General features: G+C 49.8%; 1 protein-coding gene across 5 annotated transcripts in view; it reads left to right on the top strand.

The window, feature by feature from the left end:
• The window catches only part of BANP (BTG3 associated nuclear protein), a 110,959-nt gene that overhangs the window by 913 nt on the left and 87,136 nt on the right, over window positions 1-22,910 (top strand). The gene's annotated exons all lie outside the window — the stretch shown is intronic.

A 22,910-nucleotide genomic window follows, 5' to 3' on the forward strand; every position in this document is an offset into this window, starting at 1 on the left:
CCCCCCCCCGCCTGTTTGGTGTGGCCCTTCGGAAGTGCGGCCTCGGATGCCGATCCCACCTGCACCGTGTGAGCACCTTGGAGACGCCGCCTTCACGCGGGGCTGGGTTTTCACTGAAGACCTGAGTGCTCCCGGAAGAGCTGCCCACACCTGTGGGCGTCTGAGGACCGAGACTTTGCCCGGCTTTGGGTCTGTTCGACCGGAGTGGCTCTTGGCGGCCCGTTCGGAATTACCTGTCCGGAATTACCGGAAGGCGCTCCCGGGCCCGGCGGCGTTGGTGCGGCGGCGCCCGGGGAGGGTGGTCGGTGGGAGGGGCCGGCCCCTTCTCGGGCACACTTGCGATTGGCCGTTCGGGAGACGGGAGCGAACTTGGGGGTAGTCAGGTGGTCCTGCGGAAGCGGGGGAGCAGGCGGTCAGAAAGTAGGTCACCCGGCCATTCGAGATCCAGCCCTTGGGACCGCCCCGGGGTACAGACGCCCGGTGGTAGCAGAAACCCCCAAACCGCCCGCGAGGCTAGTTCTTTCTGTATGTTTGGCTCCCATTTTCTCCTCGTCTCGCAGTTAAGATAAGAGTACGTTCTTGTGATGTTGGATGCTGACCACGTCCGTTGGCTTTAAGTTTTCAGAAATGGCTGCCGTTTGTGGGTTATGTGCTGTGGCTGGGACTGCTAATCATTTCCAGTGTCTCTTGTCCCAGCGATCCGGTGAGGTGGCGGAGGCCCACAGAGGTTAAGAGACTCGTCCAGGACACACAGAGCCAAGGCTTTGAACTCAGTTTGTCTGAGGTTCGAGCTTTTATATATATATGTATATATATATATCTCCGTATATCCGATATTTTAACCAAAGTCCTATACACAGTAAAGTGTCGGTGAAAAACTTGAACATTGAGAAGCAGCAGTCCCCTGTCCAGCCTTTCAGTTTCTCTCCTCAAAGAAATCTTTTTAATGTTCCTTCTGGAAGGTTTCCATAGCTCTGAAGCGAAAGTTGGTAGTTTATTAGTTTTACGCATCGTCGACTTTCTGTTATGATAGATGATTTTGCTTTTCAGGTCAGATGCCATTTTTTCTACCCCCTGAATTAACTGTGTTAAATTGTTTATGACTGTACAAATACTGTTTGCTTCAAGGCCGAGTGGTGCATTTTCTCTCTCCTACAGCCTTTTGTTTTTTCTGTTGTTGGTAATGGCCTTTTTTTTTTGGTGGTATTTTTGCATTTGCTGTTCCCATGATTCTTTGTCTTAAATTTTAAAGCATGCCAGATCTCTCCAATGTCCCATCTTCTCCCCAGGTCTCTGTCCTCCTTTTCTGATCTGGATTGATTACTCTGTAGGCCAGTTACAAGTGTACTGCCGATATTTTCCTGTATTATACATCTGAGTTTGTTCAAGATTCCATGTGTAATCATGGCTTTCTTCATCATTTCAGTGAGAACCTTCTGCCAAGTAGCCTTATTCCTTTTGGGTAACTCTTTAGGATCCTCTTTGGTGTTAGGGGCATTTTCAAAGTGCCCCAGGATGTGGAGTCCCACTTTGAGTGCTCTGTGCCTCTGGGGGCTTGCCTTTCAGCTCTGGGAAATTCTCTTGTATTTATTTGAGAATTGTTTCTGCTTTTACTCTTTCAGGAGCTCTTATTAGTTTGATGGTGGACATCTTGGATTGATCCCTTGAATCTCTTTCTTCTCTTCCTTTGTCATTTTATTCTCATTTCTGGGAGAGGGCTTCGATATATTGCCCAATCTTTTAAATTTTTTATTAACACAACTGAAAATTTCGAAGAGCTTATTCTCTTTTTTCCCCCCACAGTTTATTGTTTTGTGAATGCATTATCTTCTCGACTTTGAGGAGACCAGTAAGGATTTTTTTTCATTTCTTTTATTCTCTGATTTCTTATTCTGGTGTCACTGTCGCCATCATCTTTTTAAAAATACCGGTTTCATGCTCATATGGCAAATACTCCTTAAATATTGGTAATTATTGTTGTCTAAGGCCAGAGAAAGGCAGAGAGCTGAGTCTGTGGGGCTGGTTTTGAAAATGTGCGGGTCTCCCCTCAGGTGATCGGGAACTTGTTACTGTGTGGGACTTTGAGTGCCAGAATCCAGAGACTTTTCCTCTGCGTCTTACAGCTTAAGAAAGACCTCTTTGATTTGGGGCTGCTCCCCCTGGTCTAGGGAGGACTCTTGTATAGCTTTTCCGTGCAGGGATCCCACTTCTGTGAGCAGGCTCAGCCCTTGCTTCACCGAGTGTCCTGGCCTACCACAGGCTTAGAGCCCTCCTCTGGCCATACCCATTCCTGTGTGCTCCAGGTTGTGGTTTCCTTTGTCCTCTTAGATCCTTTCAGTCTCCCAGAAATTGGCAAAATACCTTGCCCGTCTCTTCTTTCTTGTGGGTTTATTATATGCGATTAAAAGTCATTTTAATGGGATGAGCAGAGATCACCTTTGTGGCTAGTTCTCACTGTGAGCAGGAATTCCAGAGCCCATACTTGTCACTCTGCTCTCCTGCTCCCTGTGGCCTTGGTAATGGGTGCCTTCTGTCAGTGGAATGGGTGGCCTACTCATTGTCCCCATGGCCATCTCCGCGCTGCAGTGTGGGCCGACGTGGTGCGTTCCTGCTGGAGGTTCTGGCTCTGCAGCCTTGGAGGAGTGCCAAGCTCAGCTGGGCAAGGCCAACCGTAGACAAAAGGTTGTGATTTCATACTCTTCTTTCGGTCTTGGCACGTCGCACCGGCTTCTAACACCATGTCCTCGTACAAAGATAGCACTTAAGCATGCCCGAGTTTAAGGATTTGCCTCCAGTTAAACAGTGATTACTGTACTTGAAGTGTAATCTTTTAACAGTATTTTCTCAATATTTTTAAAAAAAAATTTTTTTTTTCAACGTTTATTTATTTTTGGGGACAGAGAGAGACAGAGCATGAACGGGGGGAGGGGCAGAGAGAGAGGGAGACACAGAATCGGAAACAGGCTCCAGGCTCCGAGCCATCAGCCCAGAGCCTGACGCGGGGCTCGAACTCCCGGACCGCGAGATCGTGACCTGGCTGAAGTCGGACGCTTAACCGACTGCGCCACCCAGGCGCCCCAAAATATTTTTATTCCCTGCCTCCCCCCCCCCCCCGCCCCGTGTTTTATTTATTTATATTGAGACAGGGAGAGAGAACGAGCAGGGAAGGAGCAGAAAGGAGAGAGAGAATCCCAAGGGCTCAATCTCACTAACTGATTATGACCAGAACCAAAATCAGAGTTTGGCGTTCAACTGACTGAGTCACCCAGGCGCCCCTAAAGCGTAATCTCAACGCATTTTAGTCGATTGTCCTTTGAAAGTTGTGCACGGTGAAATACATCAGCTGCATTTGTCAGGGCCCAGCGAGGCCCATGTGAAGTGGTCCGTGGATCAGTGACCTTGCCATCTCTAGGTGTTTGGGAGAAATGCACACTCTCAGGCCCCCAGCATACATGGAAGCAGAATCTGCAACTTTGTAAACTTTTAACTTTGAAGTAAATTTACAGTTAAAAAAAAGTTGGGGGAATAGTTCAGAGCGCTTCCCTGTTCCTGTCACCCACTTGCCATAACGCTGACTTCTTACATAATCAAGTGTCCTTAAAAATCAGAACCTTAGCATTAGCACAACACTATTGACTAAATTACAGACCTAACTGAATTTCATCAGTTTTCCATTAATGTCCTTTTTCTGTTTCAGGATCTAATCCAGGATCCCACTCTGCATTTAGTTGTCATGTCTCCTGAAGTGTCCTCCAATCTGTGATACTTACATAGCCCCAAGTATCTCTCCCAAGAGGTTTATATATCACAAAGGGAAAAATGGTAACTTCACGGTGGAAAAACCTGACAGATACCACCTTAACCAGTAATAAGACATACTGTGTCCTGCACTGAGACAGAAATGCGTGCCCATAGTGCTGTCATGTGAACCCAGATTGAGAGACAGTCACCAGAATCTTAACTGTTGCTCCTCAGAGGCGTCCAGGTCTCGAAAATCCGGGAAAGACTTAGAATTTGCATTTGCAAAGATGGCAGGTGTGGTATATGCACTTTGACGCTGCGGAAATACTTCCTGTGCTAGATGGGTGCCAAGGAATAAGAGATCACCACAGTCCCGTTTTGTGGATTGGTAAATGGATGCTTCAGGCACAGGTCCTAGGTGAGTTTATGTTAATGGTTTATTGATAAAACACCCAGCATAGAGTATTAGCCTTCACTTTTCCTGTGATCTTCACCTACACTGTATAAATTCTGAAAACATCAGCGGTACGATTAAATACACAACCCACAAGACCGACTTTAAAATGTGCGTGTAACTTTACCAGTTTAGCTATTTATAATCTGGAAAACATTTTTCTCATTTTGAAGAAGCTCCTGGGGGAAAATACACATTGAGGTTTTTGGTGAGACTGTCTCAGATAAAAAGCTTTAAAAAGTCCTCCCTATAACAGGTAAATAAAGATCATTGTTGTGTTCTCTGACTTCACGTATATGATGGTCATAAAAACATCATGTAATGGATTGTTCATTGGAAGCACCTTGAAGCATTCTGAAATGTTCACTTTTGGGGCTGTGAGGGGGAGTTTTAGGGAATTTGAGAGCAAATATTGAGTGGGATCTCATTGTTGCAATTTGCTCTGTCTCTCTCTCTCTTTTTTTTTTTTGGTGAAGTTTATTTTGAGAGAGTGCACATGCGCACGTGAGTGGGGAGGGCCAGAGAGGCAGAAGGGGAGAGAACCTCAAGCAGGTTCCGCACTGCCAGCACAGAGCCCATCGCAGGGCTCAATCGTGACCTGGGGGACCGGGCCCCAGCGCCCTGCAGTTTGCTCCTAAAAAGCTACCCTTGTTTTCTTGCTGGGGGCCAGTGCCTGGAGCTCATTTAGCGCGTCCGCAAGAATTGGAAACAGCAGTCCCGTCCTGCCTGCTTTTCAGGGTAGCGATCAAATAACGTTTAGGTTTCCCATTTTCATCTTGTGCATGTTGTGAAACCAGTTACACGTTAGAGCTTCAGCTGATAATTCAACTTTATGCTATCTGCCTCACCTCTTTGGCTCTGTCCGTTGTCCAGGGCTGTGGCCGGACTGCCCCCCCTGGAGGAAGTTCTGGACTCCTCACCCCCCAGTGCAGTGGTGAGGTGTGGCATCCTCATCACAGAACATCGGTGTGTGCCTCTTTAAGAGGAAGCAGAGCCTGGGGGCAGCACCTGGAGCCTCCCATCCCTTGAAACCTGTGATTGTTCTTGAATTAAATTGTGATGGGAGCATGAACTTCTTAAGCCACACGCGGACGGTACGTGCAAAATATAGTGACATCACGTGAAATCGATTCCTATATTGAATTAACTTTTCTGTACCTTTCACTTCTACCCACGGTCAAGAAGTGTCCAATATAATTGAATGTTTTGGGCCATCTACCTCCATGGTGCCCCAGAATACCTCAGGAGGTCAGGTCGCTTACGGTGCATAAGCGTGGAAGACGAATATCCAACAGGAAGGGCCAGAGAAGGCAGAGATGAGAACATGTTTTAATTGAGTCCCTGAAAAAGTAGATAGGTGGTATGAATGTATATGTGGAAATTGACTACCATTTCCTTGTCCTAATTTATCTTGTATTAGATAAAATAGTCGAGCGTACGTAGGGCACTGAAAGTGCAGGCGGGTTGGACGGGGGCCCAGGTAGGGACGGAGGCCTGCCCTCACGGGTGGGAATGCTGTCAGGAAACCCGGGATGCGTTGAGCCAATCAAGCAACCGTGGCCAGAAGCCTGTACTGACAAACTGTTTAGTAATAAAGATTTGTATTCTGAGCTTCAAAAACTGCTGCTTGTGGTCTGTAGTGATTATTTTTCCTTTTTTTCACAAGGTAGAAAATCACCGAATAACTTGAAGCATGGCTTAACCTTTCTGAACTTTCTAGAAAGGGGTTTGGATGACACTGGCAGTGAAAACTTGATGTGTGTGTACTGCTGGACTCCCTGGGTGGCAATTGGGTCCGGTGGGTGTGGCCAGAGCCTCGGGCATCTTCACGTCAAAGACACATCAAGAACCGTGGACCCAGGCTTTGGTTCCTGCTGTCAGCACGGTTCAGCCCTGTGATCCATCGGCAGGTAGATGGCTGGGGTGCGCTTGTCTGCTGCCACACCATCCTGTGGACTCGTCGGCAGGAGCCAGGGATGGTCCTCCGGAGCAAGGTGCTGCATTAGGCTGCCTTTTATGCCAGAATGCTTCCCCGAAGATGCCGAAGCCGTGTTAATTCACACCCCATGTGTTTTTAAACGGAATTGGACAAAGAAAGCTGAGCGTCCTGTTTACCTGCTAAAAGTGGCTGCAAAAAATGTTCATGTTTTTTGCAAAGTGAGGGTTTAATAGGTTATTTTAGATTTGTGTAGTTTAAATTTATGTAAAATTGCAGTCATGCTATGCTAGGAGAAAAGCTGACGGGGTGACATACGATGAAAGCAGATGCATACTGCTTGGGGTTCCCTTCAAGCATAGCTGCCAATAAAAAGGGCGGTTAGATTTGCGTCTTGAGTTCTGGGGACCATTCAAGAACTCGGCCTGCTGTACCTCGTTGGGATTTCTCTGGATCCACCATAATATGAATCGGAAGTCACTCCTTACAGCCAACAGGAGTTGGAGCAGCAAGATCACCGAGACCTGAAGGCCACCAAACCGTCCTGTGGTCGCGCGGGCCCCTCTTCCAGAAGGTCAAGATTACTCTTCTGCAGGAATAGTTCCTGATTTCCTTACCCCTCAGTCTCAAGGCAGTTTCGAGATTCTCAAGATTCCACAAATGTCACTAAACACTTGGGAGCTCTAGGGCAGAAGTCAGGAAACTTTTTCTGTAAAGGCCCAGATTAAATAAATTTTTTTTGGCTTTGGGGTCTCTTGTCACAACTGCTCAGCTTTTCCCTTGAAGGGTGGAGGCCAGAATGGGTGTCGCCATTTTCCAGTAGAATTTATCGACAAAAACGCAGGATTTGGCCCGTGGGCTACAGTTTGTGAATCTCCAAGCTCTAGACTTAAAAGTGCTGATGCAAGTTGGGGAAATAAGTCAGAGCTGGGGGTTCAGTAACAGATGATGGGAATACTTCAGCCGGTGCCAGGTGCTGTTCGAGCACTGCCCTCGTCTTACAGATTGCTGTGCTGTTCCCTGGGAGCGCCTTGCTCTCGAGTGCAGACCTCGAGACTTTGGGGTGATCTGGAAGAAGTCCTCCAAGCCGTCTCATTCATCTGCTGAAGGCGCTGAGAGCGTAGGTCAGACACTTTTGGTTCATTTTAGAAAAGTCTACTTGGAAAGGAAGGATCGGGTGGCAGCCTTTCGGAAATAACAGTGATGACAAAGTCACCTTCAGATGAGAATCTTCTGTCCTCACTGCCTTTGGAGAGCAAAAGCCTCGGCACCTCTTAGGGACTGGGTGTTTTCAGGCTTAGACGTTGCAGGAATAGTACAAAGAATTGTAACAGTCTTCTCGGATGTTACTGTTTTGTATTTGCTTTATCACCTCTCCTCACTATAGCTGTATATGTGCGTATTTTTTTCTGTACAGAGTAAGATAATGATGTCCTCTTACTCAACCACTTATGTGGCTGTTTCCTAAAAACCAGGGATATTCTTTCATACAACCACAACATAATTATTAAAATTTGGAATTTAACGTTGATACATCTCTATTATCTGAGCAACAGATCTAATTCAGGTTTTACTAGTCGTCCCAATAATGTCCTTGATAGCAAAAGAAAAAGGGATTCTTGTATGCACTTTGATGAATCTTTTTCCCCAAGAATATTTGCCCTGGCCCACATAATTATAAATTAGGCCCACACTCCTCACAAACTGCAAGTTTAATAAAATCAGAAGTCAAATTTATTGCTGACAAAAGTCACTTTGAATAATCCTTTCCTTCTGCCCTTCTATTGAGAGAGGAGTGGGAGACTCCGCCAAGAGGCCGAATGCATAGCTCTTTCAAAAGTCCACTCAGGTCATTAGTTCCAAGTGTAAATGAGCTGTGGTTAGAACGTGCTAGAATTGTGAGTCCGAAATGAACCTGACCTTACATGGTATCATTTGCTAGAGTTATTTTTAAAAAGGTTAAGTTACCTAAGGTTGCCCTCAAGTATATATAACCCTATTGGGTGAGTTAAGGGTTACTTTACAGGGGTACCTGCTCAGGGCTGGATCTGTGTGTGTGTGTGTGTGTGTGTGTGTTTAATCAGAGCATAAATATTTTGGGTTTCTGAATTGAAATTCATCCCGCCCCCCTCATCCTCCCCTCCTGAAAGTAAGGTTAATGGGCCAGGGTGAAAACGTTTCTGAAAGGCAGCTAAATTATGTCATATTTCTTTTATCAAAGTAAAATTTTTTTAGTGTAGCAAATAGGTTTTCTTAACATTTAAAAATAAGTTTCATTTGGAATTGTCTTAGCATGTAGCAAGCAGTTCCTGGCTCCTATGTTGCTGTCCCTGTCCGCATTTGTGACTGGAGTCCCAGTTTACTGGGTTCCCCCGCGCCTGTGGATTGGAGTTTTGGGTTCCATGTAGCACTTCTTCCGACATAGGTGGGACAGTCCTCTCCAAAGATGTATTTCGGCTCTGTTGCTAATAGGATTGCCTTATGTTGTGTGGGCTGGTTTCGAGGAGGGGGGAGTGTTGGGGTCTGAGACCCAGATCACCTTGTCCTGGTTGTTTGGCTCAGGGCAGACTCTTGAATGTCTCCTGCAGAGGAGGAGGAGGCTGGTGTGGAGGGCAGATCTGAGCACTTGTGAATCCATTAGCCCAGCATTCACCAAGTTTCAGGGCCTAGTGCTGTTTGCAGCCTAAAATCCAAACTCCTCGCGTCTCACACAGGCTTCCTGGTGTTCTTGAGCAGTGGTGGGAAGGCATCCTAGTTTGATTCAGACATGTGACTACAGATGTGACTTTCAAAAATTAGGATACATGCTTTACATGGACGTTTTGTTTGCATGGACTTTTGTTTCTGTCTTAGACCCGATCCAGTTGATTTTGGGGTTCTAAGTACAGTTCCTTTCCTTCTTTGTTTTGTCCTCAGTTACACATCGAGAACTCTGATCTTAAGGAAAACAGTGCCAGGATGCTGCATCTAGTACCAAGAGTGTAAACAGATTCTTGGCCCCCACGGTGATGGTGGCGTGGGATGCGTCTGCCTCCACCGAGCCCTCGTGAGGGCTGTCCTTGGGTCAGCCAGTGTCTATGACACAACCTGGCCAGTCTCCTCAGGCTTTGGTCTGTTTTCTGTTCTGGATCCTGTGAATAGTTCTCCTTGGTTATCGGCCCTGCCTCGGAGGGGTCGCACTTGCTTGACAGGTTGTGTGGATCAGAAACCTCTGGAAATGTCCCTGCCTCTGCCATCTGTCATTGTTACTTATTTTAACGACTGCTCAAGTTGGGAGTTAATCTTCTTTTGTTTTTATGTTGCCTGGCTAGGGTTACAGATTCCCTTGACATTTAGGCACGTGCTAGTGGTTTTGTTTGGTTTCTGTGAAATTGCGAGGTAGGGAGAGGAGAGTAGGACGCTGTAGTATCCTCACCCTCGGACTGCTGTCCGCCTTCCTCCCCAGGCTTCACAGCACGCCGCACGAAGTAGGAGAGGCGGGCGGGCGATACAAGGATGGCAGTTTCTGGAGGGAGCTCACGGTAGACGGGTGGCTTTGGGAGGGACCGGGGGGACACTCTCGGCTTGCCAGATCAATGGACTCCGCAGCAGAGTGTGTCACGAGGAGAGGAGCTGCGGTGTCCAAGTGGTGGATCCTTCTTTTTGACCTGATTTTCCCCATGAGGTGATTAAAGCCAAGATTTGTACCGTCCTGTAGCCGAAGGACTGACCGGAGAGGAAGCGCAAACGTGAGCGATGGATAACGGGCGGGCTCGGTTAGGACACAGACGAGTCTCTGTGGAAAGTACTCTGCTTCCTGCCCTCCCTCCAGCCCCCCTTCTTCAGGGCCCTGTGGTCTCATTTCCCTTAATTCATGATGCCTGTCACATAAGGGAAGCGTTTAGGGCTGGGCCTACCTGTAAAATGGGGGCACAGTGACCTGCACCAACAGGTGTGAAGATAAAATGCCTTACTGCTGGGGCGCCTGGGGGGCTCAGCCGGTTAAGCGTCCCACTTCGGCTCAGGTCATGATCTCGAGGTTCGTGAGTTCGAGCCGCACGTCGGGCTCTCTGCTGTCAGCGTGGGAGCCCATCTAGGATCCTCTGTCCCCCTCTCTCTCTGCCTCTCCCCAGCTCGTGTGTGTGCACGCACGCTCTCTCTCAAAAAATAAACTTGGGGGGCGCCTGGGTGGCGCAGTCGGTTGGGCGTCCGACTTCAGCCAGGTCACGATCTCGCGGTCCGGGAGTTCGAGCCCCGCGTCAGGCTCTGGGCTGATGGCTCGGAGCCTGGAGCCTGTTTCCGATTCTGTGTCTCCCTCTCTCTCTGCCCCTCCCCCGTTCATGCTCTGTCTCTCTCTGTCCCAAAAATAAATAAACGTTGAAAAAAAAAATTAAAAAAAAAAAATAATAAACTTGGGAAAAAAATGCCCTAGTGCTCATAATGGTGCTTAGAACTCAATACACAGAATTGTTGTTGTCACATTACCTTCCAGGCCCCACATCTTCTTACGCTTGTCAAGCTCATATGGTGCTGATTTCACTGACAGAAATGTGCATAAAGTCACAATTTTGTTTGTGGTAAACTTACATCACAGAATCTTGGAATTTTAGAACCAGGCCAGGAACTCAGAGGTATTCGAAATTAGTAAACTTGCTAAGAAAAAGCCTGGCCGTGCTTGTAAAGTACACGTGTCTTGTAAATGCGAGAAGCCACAGTGGCCTTTGTGTTTCTGCCGGAGGAACTGGCCGGTCTGGACGCCACAGACCGCCGTCCATGTAGGCTTTTAGGGTTCAGACACCCTCTTGTTCTCTCCAGGGAAGTGACTTCTCCTGCACTTCTTACTGTAAGCGGCGATGGATTCTGTTATTACACGGTGTTGTAATGTGTGCGTACTGTTTGTTACTTAATGATACTTAATTGAGACTTTTAAATTCTATTAGATGATTTTAAACAATTCGCAGCGGGTACGGATTCTTACAATCTTCGGGCCAATAGCTCTTGTATGAACGAACATACGTCAATGGGAAAAGGACTCTAAGTGTTTAATTTTACCTTTAATTCAGTCTCATAGAATGCGCCATAGCTGGATTTAGGTATATGATCACCCAGTAGATGATCAAACCAGTAGAATGTCTCTTTGAAACATGGCTTTCTTCTCTGGAGGGACAAAAATCGGCCGTGCCGTCTGCCCCATCTCCACACCTCTGAGTGTTGTCTGTCTTGACCGAAATGACAGAGGTTCAAGTCGGTCAACTTTTAGGAGAGAGTCTGCCTTAGAGCTGCATTCTCCAAGTGGTGAATGCTTCCTTTTGACTTTTCGTCCCCCATGAGATGATTCAAGCCAAGATTTGTACCGTCCTGTAGCTGAAGGACTGACATAGCTGTCCGGCCAAGGACTGGAGGCGCGAGGTTCGGGATCGCGTGTTCACAGGGTCGTCGGGACCCCTTCGCTCACCGGTACCTGTGGGCGGCTCCCGCGTGCCCAGCGCAGCCCTTGCGGTTCCCGCCCGGTGCACACTGCAGTGGTTTGATATTAAAGGGAGAGGTTCAGCGCCGGACGAGCCCTCCCAGCCCCAAAGCAGCTGTAGACAACGTGCAAACGGCTGGGTGTGGCCAGGTTCCGATAAGGCTTTCTTTGTGGATGCTGAAGTTGAGTTTCATATGATTTCGTGTCACAAAATACTGTTCTTTTGACGTGGCTCGAGGGCTGTCTGGCAATGCGGGGGGGGGGGGGCGGGGGGCGGATTTGACCTCGCGTTTGTGGGGCAGATGAATTAGAGGAGGTCGTGTATGGGCAGGCAGGCTGGAGCCAGACTGGGGAAGGTTTGAAACCTGGGTGAAGGGGAAGCCGAGGAGGGCCGTGCGAGGCGTTCGAGCCGGGCTCTGAGAGGACGAACCTTCTTTGGAAGAGTGTCCTACAGGGTGGATGAGGGAGGACCGGCTTCCTGCCCCAGCCACGTGTGGCTTCGGGAGGGACCAAGGGGACGCTCGGCCTGCCGGATCAGTGGGCTCAACCGCAGAGTGTCACAGGGAGACGATGCTGCACGTCAGAGGGGCAAGAGGCAGGGACTGGGGGGAGGCCAGCTGAGCGGCCCCCCCCCCCCCCGGCGGACCAGGTGCAGCGGGAGAGAGGAGGAGGAAGAGGGAGGAAGTCGGGTCAGAATCAGCAAGCGGGAAGAAGCCCTAGGGTCTGGTGAGGGTCGGAGAGTGAGGGTAACAGCAGCGAGAGCTCCCAACTGTCTGCGGGGTCTTTTGTGGGAGGCGCCGGGAGGCGGTACCTCTTGGAGCAGCCTGCTTGGGGGTGGGGGGCTGGCTTGGGCAGAGGTCAGCGGCGGAAGTGTTGGGTGGATTTTGTTGTCCCAGGCCGTGGCGTGTTTGAAATACGAGGCGTGAGGGCAAGGTGGGGGACAGATTCGGGAGGGATGGGGTCGCCCCCCGTCATTGAAGTGTGAGCCTGCCGGCAGCCCTGGGAGATGATGCCTTCCCTCCGTCCAGCGTCCCAGGTGCTGCTTCCTGGGAGGCGGGAGGGGCCTCGGTGGCGCCCCGGGGGTGGGGGGGGGGTGGGGGGGTGGGTGTGCTCTGCAGGGAAAGGTGGGGAGCTTTCGCAGGAGGGCAGAGGTGCTGGGAGAGAGGGAGACGAGACCTGGGAGGGGTGGTGCGGAAGGGCAGTCAGGAACGGATACCGGGCTCCCGTCTGGGCCCTTGGAGAAGAGCTGACTGTGAGTTTGGAAACCATGTTGTTTGTTTGGGGTTCAGAGGGAGAGGGAAGAGACCTCGTTTGTGGATGCGCTCGGGTGGCTTCCAGAGTGTGCTTTAGGAGTTTGGCACGGGAGGGATGTGATGGTAGGTGGTGGGCAGCAGAGTGGATTGCAGGGTCTTGCTTTTGTTTTTTCTAACGTTTACTCGTTTGAAGACCTTTTATCAGCTCCCTGCGCCGATAGCCCGGGTCGTTCTAGCTACCTGCATCGGTGGCTCCCGCTGCCAGCAACGCACAGCGCCGCGACACGACGTGGGGCTGTGTCCGGCGACGGGGGGGGGGGGGGGGGGCCCCCAGGCACGCCGTGGCCCGTCAGCCTGAGCATGTTCCGATCAGCCGTTCTGTGCCGCGTCCCCTAACTGGAACCTAGGGAGCAGGTGCCGGAAGAGTGCCGTGAGTACACAGGTGTGTGTCCTTCGTCTGGGTTCACAGAGGGTTAGTGTTTGGGCCGTGCTGCATCCGCGTGGGCAGGCACACCTCGGACGCGCTGTGGGCTGGCTTCCAGACCACTGCAGTCGAGCGGGTGCCGCGGTAACACCGGCCGGTCACGTCGCGATCTGGGTTTGCCGGCCCGAATACTTGTTTACTCCGTACTGTAGTTGACTTGTGTGCACTGGCAGTATGTCTAAGAAACAATGTCCGTACCTTAATTAAAACATACTTTATTGTGGGGGCGCCTGGGTGGCTCAGTGGGTTAAGCGTCTTGACTCTTGATGTTGGCTCAGGTCGTGATCTCACGGTCCTGAGATTGAGCCCCACATGGGGCTCTGCACTGAGTGTGGAGCCTGCTGAAGATTCTCTCTCTCTGCCTCTGCCCCTCCCCAACTTGTGTGTGTGCACACTTTCTCAAAAAATAAATAAATAAATAAATACTTTATGGTTAAAAAATGCTACCCATCGTCTGTGCTTTCAGTGAGTCATAAGCATTGATCACAGATCACCGCAACAAATAATAACAAAAAAGTTTGAAATATTGTGAGAATGACACATTTTGGTAATTTTTGGTAGCCCTCTATTTTTTTTTTTCTTTTTCCTGCTTTTGAAAGTGAGTTGCATAGGGGCGCCTGGGTGGCTCAGTTAGTTAAGTGTCCGACTTCGGCTCAGGTCATGATCTCACAGTTCGTGAGTTTGAGCCCCGCATCGGGCTTTCTGCTGACAGCTCAGAGCCTGGAGCCTGCTTTGGATTTTGTGTCTCCCTCTTTTTCTGCCTCTTTCATGCTCATGCTCTCTCTCTCTCTTTCAAACATAAACATTAAAAATTTTTTTTAATTAAAAAAAAAGTTGCAGAGAGACCACTATATTTCACCCCTAAATGCTTGAGCGCTCATGTCCTGAGAGCAAGGGCATTCCTTTATATAGTCATACCTAAACAATGAACAGTATTCAGTGTCACTGAAGACACTGCCCATATATTTAAAAAAATTTTTTTGAATGTTTATTTGTTTTTCAGAGAGAGAGAGAGAGAGAGAGAGACAGAGCATGAGTGGGGGAGGGGCAGAGAGAGAGGGAGCCACTGAATCCAAAGCAGGAGCCAGGCTCTGAGCCGTCAACACAGAACCCGACGTGGGGCTTGAACTCACAAACCGTGAGATCATGACCTGAGCCCAAGTCGGACACTCAACCGACTGAGCCACCCAGGTACCCCGATACTGCCCATATTTAAATGTCTCCTGAAATTTGTTTATGGCTAATGACCCCCTGCCTCCCCCAAGACCTCGCTGCATCTGGCAGGTCTCTTTGTCTTGGTTAATTGAGAGCAGGCCTCTCCTAGTTTTATGCTGTGGACTTTTCAGGGGTTCCGGCCAGTAGACCTGTACCTGTATCCCTTTTGTTCCTGCCTCTGCCGACTCCCTCAGGTCTCCCCTGGGGCTGGGGGAGCTGCCTCATCGGTGCACCCCTGCCTAGGCCTGTTCTTAGCGCTAGCTAAGCGGGAGATCCAGGGGGAGCCCGTCTGTCACGTGTAGTTACTGCTCTCTTGTCTCGGAGTGGCTGTTTAGCACAGTGCCTAGTGATTATTTTTTGAAGGATCAGTGAATGAGTGCGAGATCACTTGCTGCCGCGTACAAGAGTTCGCAGACACTTGCTAAAATTCCTCCCAGGACTAAGAAATGAGGCGATGGCTCCCAGGCCTGCAATCCTTCGTACATTCTCACACTCCCGCATCTTTGGCAGAGGTAGTATTGTGTGTTGTCGGGGTAAATCCTTGGCGGTGTGAACAATTTATAGCTACCAAGGAAGAAGTAGAATATGGATGCAGTAATGTAAGCACCAAAATTTTTATGGCAAGACACATACAGGCTTCTGGAGTGTTTTTCCGCTTATCGTTGGCAGTTGGTAAATCAGGTGAAAGTTGCTTGTAATTGCACTCATGGTTTATATTTTATAGCAGACATCTGAAGTTCACTTTAGGTCATACACGGTTCTTCTGCTTTCTTTCTGGAGCTATGATATCTGAAAGCACTGTTTGTCCAAGTGTGGTCCAGGGAGCCACATGGGTGACTTGAGACCTTGCCGGGGGCTCTGTGAGGTCAAAATGGTTTTCATAATGATCCTAAGAGGTCATTTGTCTTTTTTGTGGGTTGACACTTGCACCGATGGTGCAGGGTTGATGTGGCAAAGTGGCCGCGGCCTGGGCCCGACAGAGGCCAAGCCCCCGGCCCGCAGCTGGGTCCTTGTTTTCTTCACTGCCATGCAATTAAAAACAGCCATTTTCACCTAAGAATGTCCCTGAGGAAGCAGTCAAATTCATTTTATTAAGTCTCAGCCCTCGAGTACCCCTCTGTTTCATTCTCAGTATGACAACACGGGAAGGTTATGGAAAGTTCTTCTGCGGTGTTTTGGATTCAGAGCCCTGCCTTGGAGACACCCCTTCTGCACTTGTGTTACTAGCTCGACTAGCTGTGTTTTCTCATGGACCACGTAAAAGAACAGCTGACAGACTGGGCATTTTTTTCCAATGTTATAGAGAGAGAGGGTGGGGAGGGTGGGGGGGGGGACAGAGGATCCCAACGTGGGGCTCAAACTCATGAACCGCAAGATCATGACCTGAGCTGAAGTCAGATGCTCGTGACTAAGCCGCCCAGGTGCCCCTAGGGTATTTCTTAATAAGTTTTTAAAAAAATTTTTTTTTAACATTTATTTTTTGAGAGAGAGACAGAGTGTGTGCAGGGGAGGGGCAGAGAGAGAGGGAGACACAGAATCCGATGCAGACTTCAGGCTCCAGGCTCTGAGCTGTCAGCACAGAGCCCAATGTGGGGCTCGAACTCACAAGCTGTGAGATCATGACCTGAGCTGAAGTCAGATGCTTGACCCACTGAGCCATCTGGGTGCCCGTTTACTGAATGAATTAAGTTAGCCTGTTGCTTCAAGGAAAGCCACTGTGGCACCATTACTGGTGAGAAAATTTGCACTTTCAAGTGGAATAGGAATTTTGGGAAGTGTGTATCTGTCATCGAGATCCTGATAGCTTCTCAGTACTTAAAGGTATTTCTGATATCAGTGTTAGTGAATGTGATGCTTTTGGTAATACATGATAAACTACACCTGGAATGTTCCGTGCGTGATGTTACAAAGTTGCACTTGGGTGAAAGATCCATTGAAAGTGCAAGACCAATGGATTTTAATTTAATTTAATTTAATTTAATTTAATTTAATTTAATTTATTTTAAATGAAACTTTATTTTTTGTTTTTAAAAATTTTTAATGCTTAATTTGTGAGAGAGAGACAGAGTGTGAGTGGGGGAGGGGCAGAGAGTGAGGGAGACACAGAATCCGAAGCAGGTTCCAGGCTCCGAGCTGTCAGCACAGAGCCCGATGCGGGGCTCGAACCCACAGACTGTGAGGTCATGACCTGAGCCAAAGCCGGACGCTTAACCAACTGAGCCCCCCAGGCGCCCCCAGACCAATGAATTTTGAAACAATAAAGTAAAATGTTCACTCATAGGGTTTCAATGCAACATGACTTTAGAAAAATAAAACACCAGTTGAGTTTTGCTGTTGGATTAAGAAAGAATATCCACAGGTGCCGGAAAAGGCTGGTAAAATACTGCCCCCGCAGCACTCTGCATGAGGGTGAATTTTCTTCATGTGTGTCAACCAGGATGGTTGGTTCTAGTGCAGCAGATTGGGAGCTGAGTGCGTGGGGGGATCCAGCTGCTTCCCAGTGAGTCTGACATTAGACAGATTTGTGAATATGCCACACTGTGGCCCTCTTCTTGCTCAGATTTTGCTGCTGCTGTTGTCTCGGAAACTATCTTGTATGTTAACATGGAATATGTTGATTTTTACAATTTTCAAACGAATAAAGAAATATTCAAACATTTTCTGTTCTAATTTCAAATATGGTAACTACTGATAGATACACCCATACAAGCATTAACTCTTTGGGGGCCTCACTAACTTTAAGGCGGTAAAGGGGGTCCTGGGTGCTGTGCGCGTGTGAACTAGGGCCGTGGGGGCTGTGGGAGCGGCTGGAATCCAGCCACCTCTCCTTCGTGTGTCGTGGTTGATGTTTGAGGAGGTCTGTAGTTTTTGGAAAGGAAGAGTGAAAGTGGCACGTTTAGCCAAACATGTTAACCTTAAGGGGAAGGATCTGCTATCTGAGGCTTATTCATTGGCCTTCTTTGTCTAATTTTAAATGTAAACACATTTCGGGGGCTGTCTTACACGAGGGGCAGTGGGCTGGGTTTTCCCAAGAAGTGAAAACCTTGGGAAGAAGGATTTCCTGCTTCCCAGTGTCCTTGTTTATCTGGCCCCTGACCTTTTATGGAACTATGTCCCTTTCCTCCCCAGTTCGTCCTTTGCCTACACGGATTTCGGAGGAAAAAAGGAAGCTAGCAGAGTTTTTTCCACATATCTCAGCTTAATAAATACTGATTTTTTTTTTTTTTTGCTTGCCACAGACCAGCTTTTAATTATTTTATTACTGTACTACTTCCATCCAAAAGGATTTGACTAAATGGAATGATTTCAGTTTCCTGGAGGTTTCCCCGTTTCTGGAGATTTAGCCTCGAGTGCTGCTTAGCCACGTCCTTCCATGGGTATGGAAATCCCTGTTGTGGTTTTTATGGCGTGGCGGGCTTGACATTCCTGCTCACGTGCGTTCGAAGCCTCCAACAGGAGCCAGGCGGGGTGACAGGTGGCGGCTCAGCGGGCTGCGGGCCGGGGCGGCGGGCGTGCAGTAGTGCCTCAGGGGTAGAGGTCCTCCCCGGCACTGCTGTCTGGTCCCAAGCGTCTGTGTCGTGTCATGGCGTCCCGAGACTGTCATGTATTTGTCCCGGGACGCTCCCAACCCTCAGTTCGTGTCCTCGTCCCTAGACCTCAAGGACCTGCAAGGTAGGGGCCTCCGCTGACTGTGTCTCTTTAGACTGGCCCCTCTGCGTGCTTCTGATGGCTGGTAAATAATTGTAGTAGCCGGAGTCAGGTCGCTGCCCGGGGAGGCTGTGCGGAAACAACTTCGTCCAAATCACACTCAGCATCAAGGTTTCGCTCGAGGGTTAATGTCGGAAACGGCTCTGTGAACAATTTCTGCCCTGAAACAACTGATGAGAAAATAAATCCCGTACGTGTGACATCCCTAGCGAGACAACTCATGTGTTGTTCCCGCAGTGACTGGGAAGGTCCTTGTGTCAACACAGGGAGGCTTTATTTGGTGGTTTTTTCTTGCTGTGTTTTTTCACGGAACGAGAGCTGATCGCCTGTAGCATTTTATTTTTTAGCTGTTACTGCTAAAGCAAAGTTGTGTGTGTGCTCAAATACAGTAGTTTGTCTCTTACGCCTGTTTTAATGGCCTTGTGGTTTTATTTATGGGGATCCGAAATATTTAAAAGTTAGCAAAATTAAAAATAAATGTGCAGTTTTGTATTTCAGCTGATGGAACGGCTGCTCGTGTCTGCTGTTGACAAGTGATGAGCAGCTTGTCATACTTTCATTGTTAACGACTGAGCGCGCCATTTGTATGAAGTTGGCCGTCGTAAACTAAACAGATTCATGACTCCATTGTGGTCTAGTCCTTTTTGATTTTCTTTTATTTTTTGAAGTTTATTTCTTGTTTTAGCAATCTGTACACACACCGTGGGGCTTGAACTCATGACCACAAGATTGATAATTGCAGGCTCTTCCTACTGAGTCCTTATTGAGATCAAGACACAAAGGCAGTACTTTGAAGAGCTTACTCCGTGGTGTTTTAGTGGAAATGCTGACCTTCCCAGTTGTGCGTTGGCACGTAACCCCACAGTGGGCTCGTAGCGTTCCAGTGTGCAGCCTCTGCTAGGCAGGGGGCAGAGTGATGGAACTTCCTGCCCCAGTGGGGCTCATCTTCCAGTAGGGGAGACAGGTGTTAGACGAAGTAAGTATTTAGCACACGTAGTGAGGTGGACCATCAGTGCTTTGCACCGAAGCGGGAGAGGGGAGCAGGGAGGCGGGTGCTGGAGGTGGGTTTTGAGTGGGTGTAATTCAGTGTCTCTGGGAAGATGGCGTTGGGTAGGGGCGGGCAGGTGTTGGGAGTGCCGGGGCCCTGAGCTGAACGGGTGCCTGCTGAGTGGGGAGGCCACCTTGGACAGGGACCCATAAGCAGCAGTGGGGAGAGCCTGATGGGCCCCGGAGGGTGCTGGCTGGCACTCCAGCAAGCACTTGAGTTGGCAGGAAGGCTTTGGTGGGCTTTGAACAGGTAAGGGGCATTGTTTGACATGTGTTTTCACGCGGTCCAAGTAGCTTTTTCACTGGGTATTGGGAACAGTTACGGGGCAAAGACGGAGCGGGGAGACCCACGCAGAGGCCAGCACACAAATCCAGATGTGAGGTGACGAGGCCAGCGCGCAGGAAGCCAGACACTTGCCCACAGAGTGGCTCTAAGAGGGACAAGAACCGAGGACTGGAGGTTTTGACAGGGAAGGTCTGGGAGGAGCAGGGCGCTTGTGGGGTGGGGGTCTAGTGCGGTTTGGGCACGTCGAAATCGAGACTGGACTCCCAGGGGTGGTGTCGGGAGGCTGTTTGCTTCGTGGGTCTGGAGTTCACCTGAGAGGTCTGAGCTGAAGGGTGAGCCTGCGCCATCAGCATGCAGATGGTGTTCCAGAAGGCCTGAGAAAGGCCTTGCCCCCAGCCGGGCATTCCCTCTGACGCCGACCTCCACAGAGGGAAGGGAAGGCCAGGAGGCGTGTGGAGGAGGCGGGACAGAGCCCGTGCAGGTGCTGCGGGCGAGGAGCACAGGACCCACCTGGGCGGTTGGCTGGGGGGCGGGGGGGGGGGGGGGGGAAGAGGGGACCGCTGGTCTGGGTTCTAGAGGGGATGAAGACAGCAAGTCTAGGCAGCAACTTGGGGGGCTGTGCTCTGGAGGGGAGCAGAGCAACGGAGATGGGGGGGTGGGGGAGTAGCTCTGGGAGTGAGCCCAGAGCTGTTGTTGAGGGGCTGTGAGGAGGGCACGGCGTGTGGGGGGGCAGGAGTGGGGGGGTGCCCATGGAGCCACAGGGAAGCCCTGGGGGAGGTGGCGAGGTGGCCCGCCGAGCCCAGGGGAGGAGGGGCGGGACTTGGAAGGGAGAGGAGAAAGGATGGCGAGGACCATCCCCGATGCCGCTTCCCTGCAGGCTGAGGCGGCTCCCTCGTGTTTGTTGGGATTTGATGCCGTGGGCCTTGGCCATGTACTGTTCTGTCGTGGAGAAAGCATTTCACGGTGATCGTCATAACGTGCCTACGGAAAGCTCTGCCCTCGGGAAGGACAGAGGATGAAGGGAGCCAGTGTCATCTACACCCTCCCTCCCTCACGGGTACCAGCAGGTCCACCGTGATCACTCCAGGCCTCTCGTGTGCATTACACACACAGACATGTGACCACACACGCACGCGCGCGCGCACACACACACACACACACACACACACACACAGACGCGAGCGTGCACCTGTTAGAAAGCCGAACTGGGATCGTATACATGCTGTCGGGCGATTTTCCTCTTATATTCCTTTCCGTTGGTGTTGTGTTCTGGGGATCTTTCCATTTGGTCCGTGTGATTGAAGCAGTGTCATTCCCGTTAACAAGTGCAGCGGTTGACGGGACGGACGGCCTGCCGTCACTTCTTTTCTCGTTCCCCGAAGTTCAGGCGCTTAGGTTGTTGATCGTGGTCGGCGGGTTCTCCTTCCTGTGCCCCAGGGAAGACGCTGTCTTCATGGGCTTGCTAAGGTTCTGACTAGTCGTTGCCATCAGAGACATTGTTGTACATTAATCTCAGTCCAGCTGCTTTATTATGTTAAGACTGGACTGTCTCCAGGACTTCTGAGAAATGGCAAATTTAATTTGCCAAAATGGCAACCGCATGTATCGCTCTGTTCCAGTTTTCTTGGGCTTCTTGCCCTAGTTTTTTCTATTCAAACCTTCCCTGTTAGCAGAATTTTAAGTGACTCTGTCCTGGCAACAGAACCATTTTGAGTAAACAACTTGGATAACGTGTGGTGTCCTCATTTGGAAGACGTTGGGATGCAGGATTTTATGGAGAGTTTGGAGTATTTTCCTCAGCTGCTTGCGGAACTGTTAGAGGCCAGGAAAAAGCTTGAACTGGGCGTTTGAAAACTTTCCATTAGCCCTTTATGAGACAGCTAGTTTAACCTGGAGCCTCTGAGCCCAGGGCCGTCGCGAACGGCTTCGGTGCGCAACACTTAGGTCAAGCCTGGCTGCGCATTACAGATCCCAGAATACGCTGTTTCAGAGCAGGTGGTTGGTTATTTTCCTTTCTGATAAGGAAGTCTGAGGCCGGCAGTCCAGGGACATGTGGCAGCGTCCGTCTTGTCCTTTGCTCCGCTGTTCTGGTTCCTTCTGTCCCGTCCTCATCCCTATAGTCCAGCAGCAGGAAAACAGGATGGCTGTGGCCACATGCCAGGTGTCCTCAACGAGGTGTCGTGGCAGCTGCCCGCATCTGCACGTACACCCCCTCGGCCAGGCCTGGTCACTAGGCTGCAGGAGCGGCTGGTGGGGGGAGCGGTCTGGCGGCCGCGTGGCCCAGTAAATTCGGGTTCCTGCACTGAGCATCAGGAGAAGGGCGGCTGAGATAGGCAGCCCTTCCTGGTGTTTGTGAAGCTCTGAAACTTGGCAGAATTTTGTCTGTCGTGCTTTTTTCCTGGAAAAGGGTCTACAGTTTTTTGTTTTGTTTTGTTTTGTTTACATTTTGAAAGCAATCTGTGACCCCAAAACATTTTAAATCCAACAGGTCAAAAGTTGATTGGGTGGTATTTTGTCCCCGAGGACCACTGCCTTCAGGAAACAGCTCACTGTACCCTTTAATAATCTTTGCTTGGGCTCTTAATTTGGACAGAAGACGACCAAGTTTACGGCCTGAGTAGCCCCGATCTTCAGACTGACTGCCAGTGAATCTGTACTTAGGGGTCATCTTTGGAGGACACGGAGTCAGCAGACATCTGTTCTCTACCCCGCGTCAGGCCTGACGGGCCCTCCTGGGTCCACCGGGTTCGCCGTGGCGCCTCCTCGGAGCGGTTGCCGTGCGTGCGACCCCCGCTCCCAGGGAGGGACACGCGCTCCAGTGCCCAGGCAGCGCGCTCTGGGATGGACGCTGGAATTGAGGATTTCCCCAGCAGTTTACGCCCATGTGTTTAGCTGACCAGTTTTATTTCTGAGAAGGTGACACATGCGCAGGATAAAAATGCAAATATTATGAGAGTGTGAAAAGGGAAAATAATTTTCTCTCCCTCTTATGTCCCAGGAATCATCTGTGCAAATAGTCTCTGCGTATTTAGCATATTTCTTTTTAAAAAACAGCATGCCATACGCTTTCTGCCCCGCTTATATTCATATAATTCTGTATCTTGGGCGTGGTTTCTGGGAGACACCTGCCTGGCTCTTTCACACAGTCACTTGGCGTCCCGTCATGTGGCCTCGTGGGCCCTGTTGTAACTCCCTGTTGGTGTACGTGTAGGCTGCGTCCACCCTTTTGCCTCTAGAACCACGCCTTGGTTGTGTTGTTTTGTTTTGGGTTTTTGGGTACGTAGATCTTGGCACAGGTCTGCTTGTCCTGATTCTCAAGGACACGAAGAATGATCGACCT

The sequence above is a fragment of the Herpailurus yagouaroundi genome, unplaced genomic scaffold (genome assembly GCF_014898765.1).
Source record: "Herpailurus yagouaroundi ecotype Mexico unplaced genomic scaffold, PumYag 190, whole genome shotgun sequence".
NCBI classification, from domain to species: domain Eukaryota; kingdom Metazoa; phylum Chordata; class Mammalia; order Carnivora; family Felidae; genus Herpailurus; species Herpailurus yagouaroundi.